This window comes from Bombus pyrosoma, linkage group LG14, assembly GCF_014825855.1.
Source record: "Bombus pyrosoma isolate SC7728 linkage group LG14, ASM1482585v1, whole genome shotgun sequence".
NCBI lineage: Eukaryota > Metazoa > Arthropoda > Insecta > Hymenoptera > Apidae > Bombus > Bombus pyrosoma.
In genome coordinates this window covers 4,247,433-4,266,506 of record NC_057783.1, presented here as the reverse complement: position 1 = coordinate 4,266,506, position 19,074 = coordinate 4,247,433, and the positions used below count along the sequence as shown (strand labels likewise).

Sequence of the window (19,074 nt, the reverse complement as noted above, 5' to 3'; positions counted from 1 at the left end):
GGAATAATTATTGAAAGTACAAAAATAATTGAAGAATTAAATAATAACTAAAACCTTTCATATTTTTCTCCTTGTCCTAATTGCAGAAATATCCAGTTTCCTAGTATACGGTTTCCACAAAATGTTTGTAAAATCTCCGTAAGATTACGTCGAAAACGAACCGCAGAATACACAGAGACTAGAAAGCACACAATTTATTATTTTCCAAGCTGGAAACTATAAATAACTGAATAATTAAGTAAGAATTAAAATTCTTCGTATTTTTCTTCTCGTCTTAATTACAGAAATATGCGGTTTTCTACTTTACGATTCCCATAAAACTTTTGTAGTATCTCCATAAAATTAAATCGAAAACGAACCACAGAAAACATAGACACTAAAAGAATATACAATTTATTTTTGTCAAACTGGCGGCTCTCGATTCACTGGCTTGGTATAATAAACAAGCTATTTGAGAGTTTTCGTATAGGATTCGACGAATTGGAAAGTGGTTCCATTTCTAGGAATCCAACCAATACAGAAATTACAACGTCGACGGTGTATCGACTATTGACCACGTTATCAGGCCGCCTCCAAGGACAGCAATAACAAACAAGATCTGCCAAGACTTAGGTTCTTAAAGATCGCTCAATAACCAGTGTAATTCGCGTTCGATTAAATCGCGATAACTCGAGAACGCAGCGCCGGAACCACCCACGCGATACCGTTCTGTTCTATCAAGATGGTAGCTGTTCGGCTACTGATTTCGTTCTGGAATATTATCAGCTCATTAAAATCATTTTTATTTGCTCGTACACAGTGTGGTATTAAACGTTTTATTATGCGCACCGTGAATTTCATTGTACACGATGTTAAAACGCGCTTGATATATTTTACGATAACTACGGGATTTAATCATTTTTAAAATACTTCACTCTTTCATAGCGTAAGAAAAATCATAGTAAACTGTCAAGTATGGTATTATAAACTTCACGTCTTAAATGTATCGTACCTAACGCTATTGTTAATCTTCTTATTATTAATCTTGTAGAAAAATAAAAATGTGTATTTTTTGTATCACAGTTTAACTAACGTTATTAATGAAATTTCACAAACCCACAATTACAAGTAATCGGCATTGATAAATTCTTTTCCGAAACAGAGTAACAGGTTTAACAATAAAGCAAATGTGAATTCACGATGAATCTTATAAACGAAGAATCGTTTGAAAATTGTAAAATTGTAAGAGAGAAATCTATAAGTTATCGTCGATTCAGAATTCAGAAATACACGACATCTTAATGACAAAGAAATACGCGATTATTTTCTAAGTCTTAAAACTAATTATTTTCACTCTGAACTCATCTTCATTTTATTACACCGCGAAAGAGTTAGTCAGACATTCGCAATCCCTAAAAATATGGAAACCAGACTGCGGGTTTTTATGCAATTTCATATTTTGCCAAACAGAGCCACCAAAATGTACTTTGCTTTTTTTTTCTTGTTTGTATTCTTGAAGTTGTCATAAATACACGCAGGGATCCACATTATACTTATCGCGCAAACTAATATCTAATCGCATCCTTTAAAAATAAACCTCTATCCTTATCAACGAATTTCCTGAAAAAATATTGAATTCTAAGACCACGGAAACATATCTCACAAATTCGTATTTGTAATCGTTAAAACGCGCGATAGTAAACATCGAATTTCGCAACGATACAATGTCAACGCCTTCGTGCAATAACACGCCGCCATAGTGGGCACCACGAGGGTGGTGTTCTCCACCGTGGAATATATCAAAAAATCTCACTTACCATGCTGATACGGTGTCCGTAATTGCATCGCCTGGATGGTCACCGTTTCTGCGCTGGTCGACGAGGGTGCACAATAGAATCGAATCGAAAAGATTCCTGAAAGCAACACCAAGGATTAGGATATACGCGAACGAATTTAATCACACGACCCGTCACGCACGATAACCGATCGCAAACTGAGACGTAACGTCGCGAAAATCTACGACCTATCCCGAAGGTTATTCGCTGCGTCGTTTAACGACGAATTTCTAATATTATTTCCGACGACCGTCTTCGGTTTACTTCGGCTTTCTTTCGGCTTTCTTCCTACAATTAAAAAGAAATACACGAATTACATAATTCGAAGCACGCGGTATTGCTATTCAAGTAAAAATAATCGAGTAAATGTATGTTCCGATAGATTTTGCGATTTTGCGTAGAGAAAGTTGTATTGATCGACTTTGTAAAATATTGGCGAATATTGGGAGGACAAAAGAGGTTGTAATTAACGAACGTAGATTAATTTATGAATTTGATACGTAGTGCGAGACTGCAAGGATGAAATGAGACGATTCTTAGTTGTTACTCGTTTTGTTAATCCGTTAGTGGATCTTCGACGTTTTATGCTTATATTAAAAGACTTTTAAAGTAAAAAGGAAAGCTTAATTTTCTTAATAATTCTTAAGAATTCTTAAAAAAAAACTTATAAAGTATTGATGGAAAGACAAATGATATTGTTAGATAATTGCCAAATTAATCGTGTACGTATATAAGAGAATTATCGATTATTTAACTTTCCAAAAAGGTCTGTAATTCCACGTTTACAGTAAGGTTTTCAAAAAAAGCGAAAATTGAATCTCTGAATTACTTTCATCATCTTAAACCTAATAAACATACTTTTGATGCAGTAAGGCAATTCCGAGGAATTCTTGAATCATATTATTCTCTAACCTGTACTATTGTACATGTGTCCACCTTGGATTATTGTAGAAATCTGGCTTCACAGCGGAACTTGTGTGAAACCGAGAAGCGGTTCCTAAGTGGCGAGAAGCTAATTTGCTTAAGGAATTACGCAATGTTGATCGAGTACTTTGGCGCAACCCTTCGAAACTGTTGTCGACTATGTTTGCCAAAGACCCAAATAGGCAGAACAATTTCTCTCACGTAACTTTCCCACCGCGTGGGAGGCCGAGAAGTCCTCGACTAGAATATTTTCCAGACTAGGAAAATTAGGGTAACGTCTCGTTATTGTCGCTCTTGAAGCCAGACGGCCGGCACCGATACGTAGTACCTACTTCACTCGATAAACAAATCGTTCTCGTCCCGAACATGACGCTAATTGTAAGAAAATCTTGACGACATCGATGGGAAGATAAATTATTAAATCGCGGAGTTTTGTAATTAAAACAGCAGAATCTCGGTGGAAAATTGTTTTACGGTCGGGTATTGCAGGCAGCATACAATTTCGCTATTTCATACATCTTTTCATATTATGTGCATTCTATGTAATTCTGCGCTTTCAAATTTCCTACGAATGCATAGAGATCCGCAGTTTACAAATGATATTGTAATCACTGAATGTGGTAAATCAATTCTTGCATTCCGTACACATACATTCACATTTACCGTGTACGTACTTTAAACGAAATTGGATAGTCCATTTTCATCGCCCAGAGACCGCTAACGAAACAGACATTTCTTAAGACGGCACCTCTACTGAATCCATAAAAAAATCTAGTTTTACAACGCAAAGATAGCGCCGCGTATCCCACTTAATCACATCGTCATTTTCGCGAAGGGTCAGGAGATTGACAAATCATCTTCATCGGCTGACACACGGACAAGCGTTCGGGAAGGTGCGATGACAAGATCTTTCTCGATATCTCGCGGTTATTACGTGTACAGAAGGCGAGGACGTGTTCGTGAAAACGTTCGACGATCTCGTATGCACGGGACGTTCCAGGTTAGCGCGTGTCCCCCTCGCGTTCGCGCTTCCAAGTCAGCCGTGTGCACGCGTGTCTCCTCCCTTCGTGGACACGCACACGTACGCGTCTCGTGGAGAGAAGCATGCCAGAAAGAAAAGAAGAGAGAAAGAGAGAGTGAGAGAGAGAGAGAGAGAGAGAGAGAGAGGACGGTGGAAGATGAAGAAAAGATAGGCTGTGTCCACACGAGGATCAGCCGCTAGAAGCACGACCCGAGGAAAAACTGGCAACTCTACGACTCTATTCCCCCTCCTTATCCGACTTTATTCCCACGAGGCCGTTTCAACCACAAAGAGCGGATAGACATCGGGAAAAACTTGATAGACTTTTATAAATTATTGGCCAGAGTACGAAGATGATTTAGAAAGCGTTCTTCAGCTGCTGCGAGCGACGGAAGCCACGGTATCGATCTTCCAGGTTTTCACAGTGATAAATTGCGATTCGTCGAGTGGAGGTGCAGCGTAATCATCGAAAGGGTGAGTTTAATTTGAACGTCCCGAGTATCCGGTACGTTCCTACTGATTGCGCTTCCGAGATTTAAATCTGTTACTTCGAACGCTTCTTATTGTCGTTTATTCGTTTAAAGCGGACGTTTCATTAAAATCACCGTGGGTACTTGGATTTACAAAACGCACACGCCTCCGTAGGCTTTCGCCCTGTCTATAAAAGTTTCCGCGATCATTACGAGACACCCTACGATTGTTTTATAGCGCGATAAAACCACCAACGTCTACCGTGTCGTGCGGAGGAACGTGCATCCGTTGGTGTGCGTGCATCGGAGCGATCTACACGAGCTGCTGCACGAGTCCACGGAGGAAACACGTTCGGAAAAACTGGCAGCTCTCGTCGTTCGCTTTACAACTCTATTCTCCCGGCCACCCGTTCCCTTTCTTCCTTCGTTTCAACGCGCCACGTTTTTGCCAATGCAAGCGCGCGCGCGCGCGCTCCCGCCACCCGAGGATACGATTCGCTAACACGAATCAGCGAATCGTAATTATACAGGCGATGCAGTCCGACCGGGCTTTTGATATCTCAGTTCTTCTTGCCTCACGACTCGATCGATTTCCCTGAATTTTATTCAGGCGAAGATTATTCAGGCTCTTTTTCACAGAATATGGTTCGCTTGAGTGTTGTCGTTTGGTAAAAGCTGCATCGTTATGCCGATGAATCATAAATATATCGTCTCGAACGTTAGACGCACCTCTATCATAAAGATGGAGCATTTTTGACATTATCTTCGTAAAACATTGCTGTATTAAAATTTGTAAAACATTTTGTTCTACATTTTTACGTAACGAAATAAAAAGATAGCCAATTTTATGTAAATTCTGTTGCACATAAAGAGTATAGGATTTCTTTGTAAAATCTAACCGAAAGGAATACCGAGAGGGGATAAATTCGAAATTTCAAATAATAGAATAATAATAAGAAGATAATAGCGTAATAATCTGGAAATAAATATGAGTCAGAATTAATCCAGTCTGCGGCGTTCAAGGATAATTGTCGAACCTTCTTTATCTAGATTATTCATCTAATCGATTCGGCTTCTGAAAGTCACACTTTCGGGTAATCGGACAAGAAATATTCCAACGTTCTTAACGACGAAGGAAAAAAATATCCGGCCATGGTTTTTTCAATAAAGTCGATTCGAGCAGCTGCTCTGAACGCTGGCGCGGCTCCCTACCTGGCCAAATAAAAGAGCAAGATTTTTTTACGGGTGCAAACGAAAACCCTCGGGATCTCTTTCTCGATGGTCGTCGATATCCGCCGCTAACGAGGTCGTCCCAATTAATTCCCAAGCCGTCGTCAAGGTGGTCGATCGATAATCGAGACAGTCGACACGCTGGGTGAAGACGAATCCGGCGAAAAGGGAAGGAAAAAACGAGAAGAATATCGGCCGAGCTTGAAGAAGGAACAAAAGTGAAAAAAGAAGATGATAAAGCCGTGTGCGCGCTGCTTCGCCTCTCTTTCTCGTTTATGTAATTATAGCGGTATCTCGTCCACGATATTGCCCAGCATTTACTTTACCCGATGATTAGCAAATTGCCGGCAATAAATGCGTTTTAATTGTCAACGTGGGTAAAGAGCGCCGACTATGACGTTAGCCTTATTCCTATTATATACTCGAGCAAATCTTCCGGCTGTTAATTGAAAATTCTTCGTCTGACAATTGACAGCCATCTCTGTTTTACCCCGAATCAGAAATAAATCTCTATGATTTACAATTTTGTAACGATAGGTAACAAATAATTTTCGTTCAAAATCTGTTTTTATATCGTCGAACTTAGGTCTAAGAGAATCTCCTATTTCTCATACATCGAAACAAATATAATAAACTAAAACGAACGAGTTAGCCAGTGATTTCGGCCGAACCAATGCAATTTAGAACATTTTCAAAGGCAAAAAAATCGTTAAACACCGCCAAAAATAACTTGAAGTAGACATCCAAAGTATATTAACTATCAAAGTAAGCTTATAATTTTCTGGACGCTAAACTGCAATGAAGGATCGACTGTCCGCGAAGAAAGGGGACAACATTGCGAAACTGCAAATCGCTGGCTGACACGCGTGTCACGGGGAGGGAGAAGGAGCGGCTCGAAACGATATGTAAACGAGCTACGAAGCCAAGGACGATAAATCACCAAGAAAATCGCTCCTGAAGTCGACCACGTAGGGTAGAGGTCGGTGTCGATGACACCCGCCGATGGAACCCCGGTGATACGACGATCGAAACCAAAGTACGCGCGCATATGCCCGAAAAATGAGCATCCCTTCGCCCGGTGGGGATAACTTTACGCCCGTACTCCTCGCCAGGAACAAGCCCTTCCATGAACACGCGTCGGAAAGTACGACGACATGCAAATTCCTGGCCAACAATGGGATCCCTCCGTTGGAAGTGGGTTGTCCTCGTGAAGTGGGGGTAACAACCCCTTCTTATTCGGTTCGCGTTAGTTACACACAGACATTTTCTCTCTCATTTCGTAAATTGAACTCAGATGTGAAAATACTGAGAAGATTTCTAAGAAATATACTCGATATATCATATAGATAATGGAATATCTGTGATTATCAGAGAAAAGATTAGGAAAAAATTCGACCATGTCGAGGCTGGTTCGCGAGAATAATTTTACTACGAGCTTGACAAATCTGTGTACCAGATTCGCCTAACCTAACCTTACCGATCACTTTATCGATCTCACAGCATCGCAATTATATTTCCCAAACATTTCTAAGAGATCCAAGAAATCTATCATTCTAAGAAACTATTTAGTAAATTTATTATTCGAAAGGAGAGAAATTTTTCTATTTCCCATCGTCTGCATCCGTATACTGGATCAAAATTCTGCAAAATTCTCTCGTTGATCTCACAATTTCGCAATCTACATTTTCGAATATATATAGACAATTTAAACAAACATTTCCCAACAAATATATATATATACACACGCAAAAAAAGAAACACACATGTATATAACGATTTAAAATTGAAGAGGACAGAAATTTCCCACTTTTCTCCGTCTCTGTCGATGTCGGGGATCCCAGTATATTCCGTGTACCGGTCGGTCTTTCCGCGGGATCATCTGCATATCTAAATAATCGAACGTAGCCATGTGTCGTGGAGCGACAAAGAGAAGCAGGCCTTTCGAAGGAAGAGGACGTATGGCGTGTGCGGGGTCCTCGTTCGTCGGTAGCTACGACGCACGGTCGCCTGCTTTGCATTGCAAATACAGCCGCGGTCCCCGGGGTTCCTTGAACCAGATCCGATTGGCTCAGCCAGTACCGCGAATCTAGATCTATCTCTCTTCATTGGACCTTTAATCCCGCGGACGCGCTTCATTGATTGTCGATTGAAAACCCCGCGCCACCCCATCTCGTTGCGCTTCACCTTTTGTCTCCTTTCTTTCTTTTTCCTTTTTCCATTTTTTTCGTTCTCGCCTCTGTCCTCGTCTGTCTCTCATCCTACGTTTTCTAGGTTTCGCCTTTTTGTTATATAGCACGAGAAAAATCGTCTCGCACGAATCTACCCCTGCGCGATGTTGCTTCATTGTGCGACACGCTGCCATCGGCAGCAGCTGCGCGCCTTTTTACGAATACATTAACGCCGTGGTCGGTTGATAAATTGTTGCTTAACGGGAACACGGCTGCGGCGTTCGCACCTCGCGAGATAAATCGATCGCCGATGTCTGACGTCGTCGCTGCGAGCCACGGTTCCGCGTTAATCGAATCATGCCGGACGAACGTTTATCCGCGATAAGTGAATTTTACTCGATACGAGTCGATGTAATGGAAGACCGAAAGACAGCAACATTTGTTTCAATTCCACGAAAAGTGGGACGAGAGAATCGTGCACGAATAAAGTGGCGAATAATAGAATAATTTCTTCAGATAAAATCGGATTATCGCGACGAATCTCGCTTTCGGATCGGTCCTAAATTATTCAAACGATAGGAAGCTTTTTGAGCAACTGCGAATCGTAAAACGAGCGTTCCTTCGATTTTGACAGAGCTTTCATTTAAGGATTTGGCGATAGTTCGTCACAGCGTTATAAATACTTCAATTTTTCGAATTCGGAACAGACTTTGATAAGGTATATTTGTGAAAGCGAATTAACAAATGGAGTGTCACGCAACTCTGGACATTAGCTACGAACCGTTCCTAATTCCTCGTCTCCAAATTTTTCTGATCGTTCTCAACGCGTCACGTTGTATTGAAAAAGTATCAAATCAACGCAATTAAAGTGTCAACGTTTGCTACGAAGAAATTCATCACCAAGAGTAACGAGCATTCTCTTTGCGACAATTTTCTCACGAAGAATCAGCCATTTTTCGAAACGCTTAGCACACTTTCGTTATCAAATCGAGGCGCCGAATTCAAAGGATGCGTGTACACGTGGATGCGTGTACCCGATGGAACCCCACGCGAACCCAGCGTCCTATGCTAATCAGCCGATAAATCAGCGAAGGACATCTCGGGTTGCCGATTCATTACGAAAATGGCAGCTGCCAATTGGCGCATGTGCCGATTACGATGGCGCAGGGTAACTTTTGCCAACGAAAGCAGCTCGGCTTAAATAGAAGCACGGAGGTTGTTCGATGATCAATGAACCGCTTCCGTGGGACGGGCATGCTAAGTAGCATCCGCTTTGCATCGCTTTGAGAAATGAATTGTGGCCCGTTGGTACACACGTGCTCCACTTTCTTCCGCTCCATTGTCACCGCATGTGTTTGCGCATCTTAAAAATGTACATAGTTCGTGCAGAGTTTATTTATTCATATGGAGTAACATTCTCTCGATTACGCGTAGGTTTAGTCAATAAGTGTTCGGATAATTATAGAAATCCTTTATCGATGTGGCTTATATAAAACATTTTGAAATTTCGTCAACGCCATGTTACGATGGAAAATCGAACATAAATTCTTCGACGACGCAATTTGTTTGAAATTTCTTTTATTTGTATTATATTCGCTTATTTCTTAATCCCTTTTCTTTCTTTTTCTAATTCTTTTTTTTAGAGGACAGTAAATTACCAAACGACTAGCCTGCGTGGTTTTGAATTTCCATTTGACGAAATAGATTTACTTTTGCCTAACCATTGGTTCAGCTTCCTATATCCTGGTCCACATGATTAATACTTCTAGATAGATATACATGTCTCAAAGGAACATTGCATTTCCTTCACCGGTAACAAGTATCTAACTTGATTTATGTTATCTCGAAACTCATTCGCTGTAACAACTTATACGAACGTTCCAAAAGTTCCCAATAGCAGATTTAAACAATGGGCCAGTAATTCACGAAATTTCCAACGATTGCGGAGGTTATCGATTCCGATACCGGAACACCGGGACCGGAACCTCTTTCTCTCTGTCTCTCTTTCGGCGTGTCACATCGAAGCGGACAGATTGAGCGATAATGGCGAAAGAATTCCGTTATCGAGCGCCATAGATAGGGAGCCGTGACTCGAATTCGACTCACGGCGAATTGAAATACGAACGTTGGCCTTGTCGCCATCGCGAACAGTACCGGAGGACTTTATACTGACCGAGCGAGTTTACATCGCTCGGCGGATGTGTAAGCTGGGGCCCTGTGTGGGCAACCGCCTCCTGCATTGTACCTGCCCGAGAACAGGCCGCGTGAAATGTCGCGCCGCAGGTAGACACCCGGCTGACTTATGATCCGTCTGGGTTATTAACAGGTCGGATTCTGCGTCTGAGAGGTGCGAGATTTTTCAATCGCTCGGACACTCTCCAGGAAAACTGCCGGCAGAACTTGTCGATGTTGCACGAACACCTGAGAAGTCGATCTAATCCACTGTACTTTTTATTGGCCGAGTGAAAACCATTTTAGAAAAAAGAGGATTTTAAACTGAACAATGCGTTTCTCGCGTTCGACGATAGGTCGCCTTCCGGCGAAATATCCTGCAATCTGCGTGTATTAAAATGATCGACAGCGACTGTAGAACATTTCTATGACGATACAGGTAATTCTACCTTTGAAACGTTTAATTTTAGTTACCAAAAAGACTAGAGAATCGACTATGGAATCAAAGACGATTACCTGTCGACTTATCGCAGTGTTCTGGCAATCGACAAGGCCCTGGTCACTCAGACAGGTGAAGCAATCCGTGTCCCTTAGAAACTGACCCGTCGAGTGACCTGCCAGTCCCACCTGGTGCAGCCGCAGAAGCTACCAACGCGGATATTGTTGCGGCCAGGTGCTTTTGTCGGCTCGACCGTTTCATTATACCTAGCCACAAGATTATCGCGTGCCTCTTTTAGTACGTAATGCTCCTTGGAATTAACGCTGTAACCTATTCTACTTAAAAGTCCCTGCAATAAATACCTTTGAGCATCTCCAACTTCGACATCCATAGATCGTTGAAACAACAAAATGTCAAATCGCGAATCTTTTCCAACAATGCGTCTTGGAATTAATCGCTGAAAAATTGAAAAAGAACGACCCATCCTACTTGAATGGAACAATTGGCAAATACCATTTAGTACTTTATATTTCAAGGTGAGAAAATATTCTATATACTATGCACTATTAAATATACCGTTCTAACTTAAAACGCTAACACCTTCTGCTTAAAACCCCAAAATTTAACCCAGGCAACTGATACTTTTCGATATCTTCTTGCTCAAACTTCGTCCAATGATAAACAAATCATCAGATTATGCTCCTTTTCAGCTACGTAATATTCCACGAAATTACACGAAACCTACTCTACTTAAAAGTTCAACATTTAGCCCAAACGATCGATACTTTCCAACATCTGAAATTTCAACATCCAACGATCACGAAAGTGACAAAACATCGAATCGCGTGCCGCCTTTTTAGAATCATATCGGTGCAACCGAGTTTCGATCTACTATTTCCAATGATGATCAAAGTGACGAGGTTTCCATCTATCCTGACTCACGCAGTGAGCGTACGTGGAAGGACGCGGCGACGAAGAGGATCAGGAACGAAGAAGAATACTCTGGGAGAAAAATACCGAAGGCGAAACGTAGAAGAAGGTGAGCGTGCAATTGCAGAAATCCGAACCGCATCGGAGCGTACGGTTGCTCGCCCACGCCACATGCTCGCGTTATCTGGGCCTTCGGGGCCCGACAGAAAAGGGGCTCCAGCTTGCTGGCGATGCGAGACGAGCGCGGCAAAGGGCGAAGGGAAGCCCCCGGTGAGTTTCCAGGGATCGCATGGACGAGAGCGCCGTCAGGACGAATGGAACCCTACGGGTTCGCCGGACAGCGACCATGGTGGTATCGCTCGAACGATATCAACGTCGCCTCGCGCACCGGCTATATCAATATTATGCTTACTCGTTTCTCCGTAAAACGTGCCCCACCAGCAGAAACTGTTGCGTCTGCAGGCCGCGGACCGGATACACAGCCACTGCAACCACCAGCAAACATATCCAGCGAAAGAAGAAGCGATCTTTGGGAAATTAATCGTGACCCGCGGCGTTATCGTTTCACGCCGGATGTTTCGTTGATGAATGGCTGTGAAGGGATGATTAAGGCGTGAGAGGATTTTTAGATACGTTAGAGGCGATTTTAGTCATTTCCATCTCGCATTTGTGACTGGTAGATTTTTTACGTAGGTATATTATTTTATATGATTTAGTTAATTATCGTGATTAACATATCAACAAAAATATGTGAAATTTCTATAGTATTTTTGTTAGGATAGACAGTGCTTTCGGTCGAGTCAGGTAATTTTTGGAATCTTCATAGATAATGGTGGAGAATAAGAAGCTTAGCGATATGCAAATCATTCTCGCAATGGAAGATACACGAAAGTATAAAGAGAAGAAAAAGAACACGATCTTTCTTGCAACGTTTGCAGTATTTCGCTTTATCTCTTCGTACCAATTCCCTTCGTGAGGAAATATATATTTTACAGGTGATGAACTTTCTTAACATTGAAATTAATTTTATCAATTTTCCTGAGTTATCCTTTCCAGGAATTCTCCATTTTGATGCATATGGATGATCGATTTCCGACTGCCAAATTTTTCACACGGCTTTCGTCGGAATTCTGGAAGCCGGCAAAGGCATAGCTCGCGATTGCGCTAGCCTCCAATGATTTATTCGATCCCACCAGTTGCTCAATCATCGAAACTCTCCGCGTTCTCATCGTGCGTGCGCTATCGAGGCCTGTTTCATCTCGTCTCGATCACTCAGATACGTATACAGGGTGAAACACTCGAATTAATCCTGTATAAGTAACATCTATCTTATAGTAGCAGGCTGAGCACGAATTTCCTGGTTTTTTTTTTGTATAACGATAGGAATCGAAGCTGTTATCTGATAAAAGGAACAAATTTACTCGTACGACGAAGGTTTCGACGAGTGATCGGTGGCACCTGGTCCCCGTGGCCTCACCCTGTATATATCGAGCACGGTGATCGATACGAAATGTCATTTACCATGCAGGAGTTCCGGGAGCGGACGAAAAGACTTTCGAATTTAAATTGCGATCGGTTTCGCGAATCCACGAGTCATTCGGATCGTTACCTCATCGCCGGCGGATCGCTCGTCTTAGCCAGACTAGCTTTCTAAATTCGGCGCTAACGTCGGAACCTGAAATATTCCCAAGCCAGTTGAAACGAATCTGTACAGTGCTGAAAAATGTTATACTCTGAAGCAGCGCCAGTCATGGTATCCGAGATGCTTTCATACGACGCTAAACGAGTCTTCATAGTCTTGAAAAACAACGAATCTTAGATTTAAAGCCAGCGATGGTATCTGAGACTCTTCGAACTGGTTTCGAACGAATCTTCGTAATCTCGAAGAAGTTTGAATCTCTTGGAAGTCGAGGCGCAGCGAAAGAAAAGACGTTAATAGTAAACAGACTAGACTAGCATTTACGAATCTCCGAGATCTTGTGGGCCGCGATCAAAGTCGAAATCCGCTGGCCAAACACGTTTTCCAATGGGAGCAGCTGAGCAGACGCGACGAGTCACGCGATACAACGTCGTCGAATGGATTTTTAAAGAACGTAGGAAGGAAGGCGTGCCTGGGAGGGACAAAACGATCGACCTGATCGATTTCCGAGCCGATTTCCAGCGTCGCCAAGTGTCGACGACGATCGTGAAATTCGCAACGGACGGATCTTCGGCTCCGTAGAAGGACGGAAGGTAGCCGGCCCCCTACTTTCCTTTTTTTGTTCGGACCAGAGGCCAGAACGTATAAGATTTCCACGCACGACCCTTTCTAGGGGCCGAAAACTCGCTAAATGCGTCCTTAATGTGACGACAGGAGCCTCCTGCTCCGCTTTGCGGTTACGCAATTTCTTACTGATGAATAGGAGCTGCGTGCCCCTAGGACACAATGGCGACCAGAGTCGAAAACTCGCCGCCGAACCGGCGATAAATAAGCGTTACCTGAGCTTGAAACGTTCGCGGAACTTTCTGTCCGCTTTCACGGCGAGGATTGATCGTGGTGGATCGATGAAATTTTGATGACTACTGTGACGTGGAAGACGCGGATGAAGGATTGGGATGTTTAAAGCGAGGATTTCGTTCGTTTCTGAGTTTTACTTTCGAACGTGGGCGAAAATAAGTGCGAAAGAAGAGACACGCGAGACTTTTCGAGAATAAAGCGGACCGATCCTTACACTGAACCTTTTATCTGCGAATAAAGGCAATTTAATCCGTGATTAATTGACGAAACATGAGAATTCGAAGTTAGAAGAGAGGATCGATACAGCGATGATTGAGATACGTACTTTTATTTGAGATACGACGCAAATCGACGAATCTTACTGTTTCAGAAACGAAATTCGTTCTGATCTATTGGAAAATAGGTTCTTGTAGGACACGCTTTTCTGACGATTTTGTAAAACGCACACAGCGTATTAAGATCGCAGACAAGTTTTACCGAAGACAAATAGGTTCATCGTTTGATCGATCGGTAACGTTGCCTGCGTACGATAAAAAGTGTTACGTTTACTGCCAAACGCAGTTCCGCTAAGCAATCGGTTATCTGTCAATTACGAGAAGCAGCAAGCTCGTTAAAAAAGGAGGAACGAGATTCGAGAGGAAGTTTCAACAAAGATTTTCGACTGTTTCTCTAAGTCATCCGTTCCATGCGTTTGGTCGCACCTCCGCCTTCGGTGCAACACCCGGTAAAGGACTTGTAATCTTCGGTTTGTCGCAGCGCCACTCCTTGAATCGTCGTCGAGCGCGAAGAAAGAACGATTGCTAAACGGGCGAAGGGCACGATGACGAGGCGAACGTTAAGAGAAACGAAACGATAAGACTATAAGACGAAGACAAAGAAACGTGGCGAGCAGGACGCAACAAACGCAACAAGAGAGGACGAGGAACAAGTACGAAGATAGGGTACGAGAGTGAGAAAGGATCGGAGAAGCATATAGCTGCCGGTGAAAGAAAAGAAGCAAAAGCGTTCCTCGAATCGCTTCTTCGTTTCGGCGGGCTCGTTCCACGAGCTGGCGCGCGCGCGCACGCGCGCACACACCAGCCCCCTACTCTCCTTTTTTAATTTTGAGAATCCAGTTAGTCCCGAGATACATCGAGCAATCCTGGCTTCATTTGAATAAGCTGTGTAAGTACTAGCAGGCAGCTTGTGGGCCCCGTTACAGGGGCCAACCAACAGAGCTGCAGAAAAGAAGGAAGGAAGGGAGGGCAACGAAGGAAACGAGACAAGGAGGTAACGAAACGCGGCTTGGCTCGCCTGTTCGACGAGGATAGAAATAGTACCACGGGGAGAAGATCGGGGATGAGGGGAGGAGGCGGTATATCACTTTACTACCAAAGGTGCTTTCACGGACAGGTGCACCTACGTGCACCAACACCGCCGCGAAGGAAAAAGGCTCGGGCATTATACATTATGATTCGTCATTTCGGAATAACAACGAAGCGTACCGGCGCGCCACGCCCTCCGCGCGAGGAATTCTACATTTGGAACACGTCCACACGCGGAAAGAAGGAAACCTCCACCGCGAGCCGGGCCCTCCTTTCCTCTCTCTCTCTCTCTCTCTCTCTCTCTCTCTCTCTCTCTCTTTCTATCTCTTTCGCTTGTTTTTCTCGCCGGATGGCGGAAGAACAACAACAGGGTAGGAAGACCACGCTGCTTCTTCTTTCTCTAATGAACGAATATGATTGGGGTAATTCATCGGTGGCGAAAGTACGAGTTTCGCGTGGGTTTGTCAGCTGCTCCTCTTACCACCGGATCACGCCATCTTGGGCATAGAATTCGCAAAGTATAATTTGGAGTAACGTTCGCTTTATGGAGTGGACGAACTATAGACGCGGACTATAGGAACCGAACCCTTTGCTACAGATTAAAGTAAAAATAATTGATAGCGCACGTATGTACGGTAGAATTCCTTTTGTGCGAGCTCCATTCGTTTGAACAAAGTTTTAGACAGTGCTTGGTCGAATAAACTTCTGTCGCTTGGATCTACTTATCTGAATGTGAACTCCGATCGTATAAACCATTTGTCCGTCGAAAAGATGGTGTAAACAGATTTTTGCTACATTTATTTACGTATCGATTATTGCGCGCTGCTGCTTGTGTGCTGGATTTTAAAACAGGAAATACGCTGTCATTCGTGTGTCATCGCAATTACTGTACACTATAACGGTTTATATTTTTCAATGTATACACGTCACGTACGCGTTCAACAGTGAAAGGGCTAATCAATTAAAATAAGCTCCAACATCGTAGAATTCAATGTCGAATTTTCCGTACAACGATCAAACTCGTTATTGTATATCACAGTGAAACTGATCATCGTATAATGATAATGCCTTATTAGTGGACGATATAGATTTAGTTTGAACGATAAAAGATATCAAAAGTAAGAGATTGACTCGAGTAAACCAAGGATAAGAGCAAGAAGAAGGCTATTTGGTATTGAAAGGAAGTAAAAACATCTTCGTCTATGAAGCGATCTTTGAGCCTGTATTTGCCACGTAATTTATAGTTTTTCCGTGGAAGATTCGCGTTAATCAATCCATTTCACCGGCTAGATCTCATCGAGATCGAATGGCCGCGTGCACGTGCATGAAAACACTTAACGCAATCATTTCGATCCTCTTAGAATACCCTCACGTAAGCCGGCCTCACGTGAAATCCGATTTCATGGTCGTCGATTATTCTTCGATCGGTTAATTGAACGGAATCGAAAGGGATCGTCACGGGAGTCGGCTAAACTGTCATTAAAAGACTGTCCATTAGCAGTTCCCCGATGCTGCTCACATTGCCCACTAGTAACATTGTGAGTACAATGTCTCACGAATATATAATTCGATATAATTGAATCGTGTCATGTATATCCTTAGGTTTTAACAAATCATCGTCGTGATATTTTTATCGGTGTATTTCAACGAATAACAAACAACGTGCCTATACAAAAATTATGTATAGTATAATAAACGTTGACAGGGCAAACAGTTGGCTCTACAACATTGTAGAAGACTCGCAGAAGAAGTCACAGCGGGACAATAGCACTGCCTACGTAATTACGTTTTGTGAGACAAAAGAAGAGAAACCCGGTGTTTCAAAACCTCGAACGCAATTATACGTAGCCGATCATAGCGCGCAAACGACGAAACAAAGGATAGTTTCTATCCGTGCTTTCACAATTTATCGAACATCGTCCAAAAATAAGATTTACCCAGACGAATACGGTTTCCCCCGTTCTGGAACGACTATTTAGGTGCTTTCATCGGAGCTTGTTGTTTCACGTCGCGTCCCGGCGTTAGCCCGGCATCTTGGATTTCATACGGAACGTCAGACTGGCTGAGTAAACGTCCCTCAACGTCGATTCCCGTCGTCGGAGCGTTTCCTGTCGCCGTCACGCTGTCGAAGACAGGCCAAATAAACAGGCCGTCACGATAATCTCGCGGTGGAAATCCTCGCCGATGGTATTTGACAAAAAGCAGCGAAACGCTCCGCTGGCAGACACCGAACCCGTGGTTGCGATCGGGAAAGCTGGTCAACGAGAGCTCGGAAAATGATTGCGGCGTGCAATAAAGCGGCGGCCACGGTATTCGTTCATTTGCCAAGCGATACGAGACACCGAGTCGCGTTTAAATTCGAAGAGCGCATTCGAACCGCGATCGACAGCGGGCAAAACGAGCAAACCGAATGGAAGAGGAACGAAGACGAGAGGAGAAGCGTCTAGAGAAACTAAAGAAGAATCGGTAGAAGAAGGAGAACGAAATAGGAGCGAGGAGAGTGAGAGAGAAAGGGAGAGAGCGGTGGCGCGAACTCGGGTGGAAAAGGAACCACCCGCGGCTGAAGAAAAGGACGCAGAAAAGCGAACGAGGGGAACGACGCGACGACGACGACGACGGCGGCGGCGGCGGCGGCGACGACGACGACGACGACGACGACGACGCGATGAGAAGAAGAAACGAAGTTCTTTCTGGTCCCCCTTGAACAGAGTGACCAGCGAAAGGGTGGAGGAGGTGATGCTGGTGGAGGAGGAGGTCGAGAAGGGAGGGAGGATGAGAAGAAGAAAATGAGCGAGACCGTGAGCGATAACGCAGAGAAAGAGAACGAGGGCTTCGGAGGGAGAGATGGTGTGTTTGCTCGCGTTTGAGGGGTGGAGAGAGGGAATAGAGGAAGCGGAGCGTGAGAAGGAGATGGAACAAGAGAAGGAGGAAAGGAAGAAAGGAGGAAAGAGTAGCGAGAGAGCAGAGGGAGAGCCGAAGGACGAGGAGAGGCTGCAAGAAGCGAGTCGAAACTGGTCGCATTCCGCGGGACAAGAGCCGTGTGGAAGAGACGGAGGGAACGGGACAAAAGAGGATCACGCGGGTGATTACAACATTAATAAACAAATGAGCCTCGAGGCGGGAGAATTTGCCATCCAATCGGGTTCTGGAGGCGGACACGAGGCGGAGCCACCTCCGACCAACCTCGAGGGCCTCCGGAGGACGCTCTCTCCCTCTCTAGCTCTCTCCTCCTCTCTTTTACTCCGTGAAACCGAGTAAGCAAACTCCTTCTCTCTTCCAAAGCTCGCTCTACCCAAAGACTATAGCTGCACTTTTACGTAGACGACTCGATACGCGCGCGTTCCGATCCGGAGACAACGTTCTCCTACCGTCGATGACGCTCTTCTTCTTCCTTTTCTTATCCTCCTCCACCTCTCCTTCGTCTTTCTCCGCTACTTCTTCCTCCCTGTCTCGATTATTTCATCCCTGTACAACCGAGGATCGGCCCTTTCGAGACTCGCGTTACGCGAAATCTTTTGCAATTAGATTTCTTGGAATACGTAAAGAACGTCGAAGAAAAACCTTAAAATATTATAACACGACAACTCTATACATTTATTCCACTATTCTGAATTTAGAGAGAGAGAGAGTTAAGACACTTTTAGTTACCCTTCAAATTCAGAATATTTTGAAACACAAATGTAAGACGAATCAAAGATGTTGCAGATGCGAAGCCTACAAGTTTTCACGACTACCTAAGATCTAGAGAAAGAAAATTAAGGAAATTTCTAGTTACTTCTCGAGCACTTCTAAAACATGTTGCTGCACGATTATCTGATATATTGAAATATAAACGAACAATTGATATTTTAACTGGCAAAATTTGGAATAAAACTTTGATCGAATCGTACGCATACAGAAAATTATGCATTGGATAACGTTTCTGATTATTATTTTAAAACTAGAGGGGCAACCTCTGACGAATTTTCAAGCTTGAAATATTTCTCGAGCACAAATACAAGTACATCAGGTACAAGTTGCAGATTAGTAGTAGTAAGATTTGGAATATAATTTGAACGAAACACATACAGACACCGTTTCATAGGTGTTTATAGGTCATTAATTT

General features: G+C 43.4%; 1 protein-coding gene across 1 annotated transcript in view; it reads right to left on the bottom strand.

The window, feature by feature from the left end:
• The window catches only part of LOC122575053, a 277,691-nt gene that overhangs the window by 161,890 nt on the left and 96,727 nt on the right, over window positions 1–19,074 (bottom strand). The window contains exon 3 of the mRNA XM_043743437.1: window positions 1,797–1,892. The gene's annotated coding sequence lies outside the window, so the exon portion shown is untranslated. The remainder of the gene's footprint in view (window positions 1–1,796; window positions 1,893–19,074) is intronic.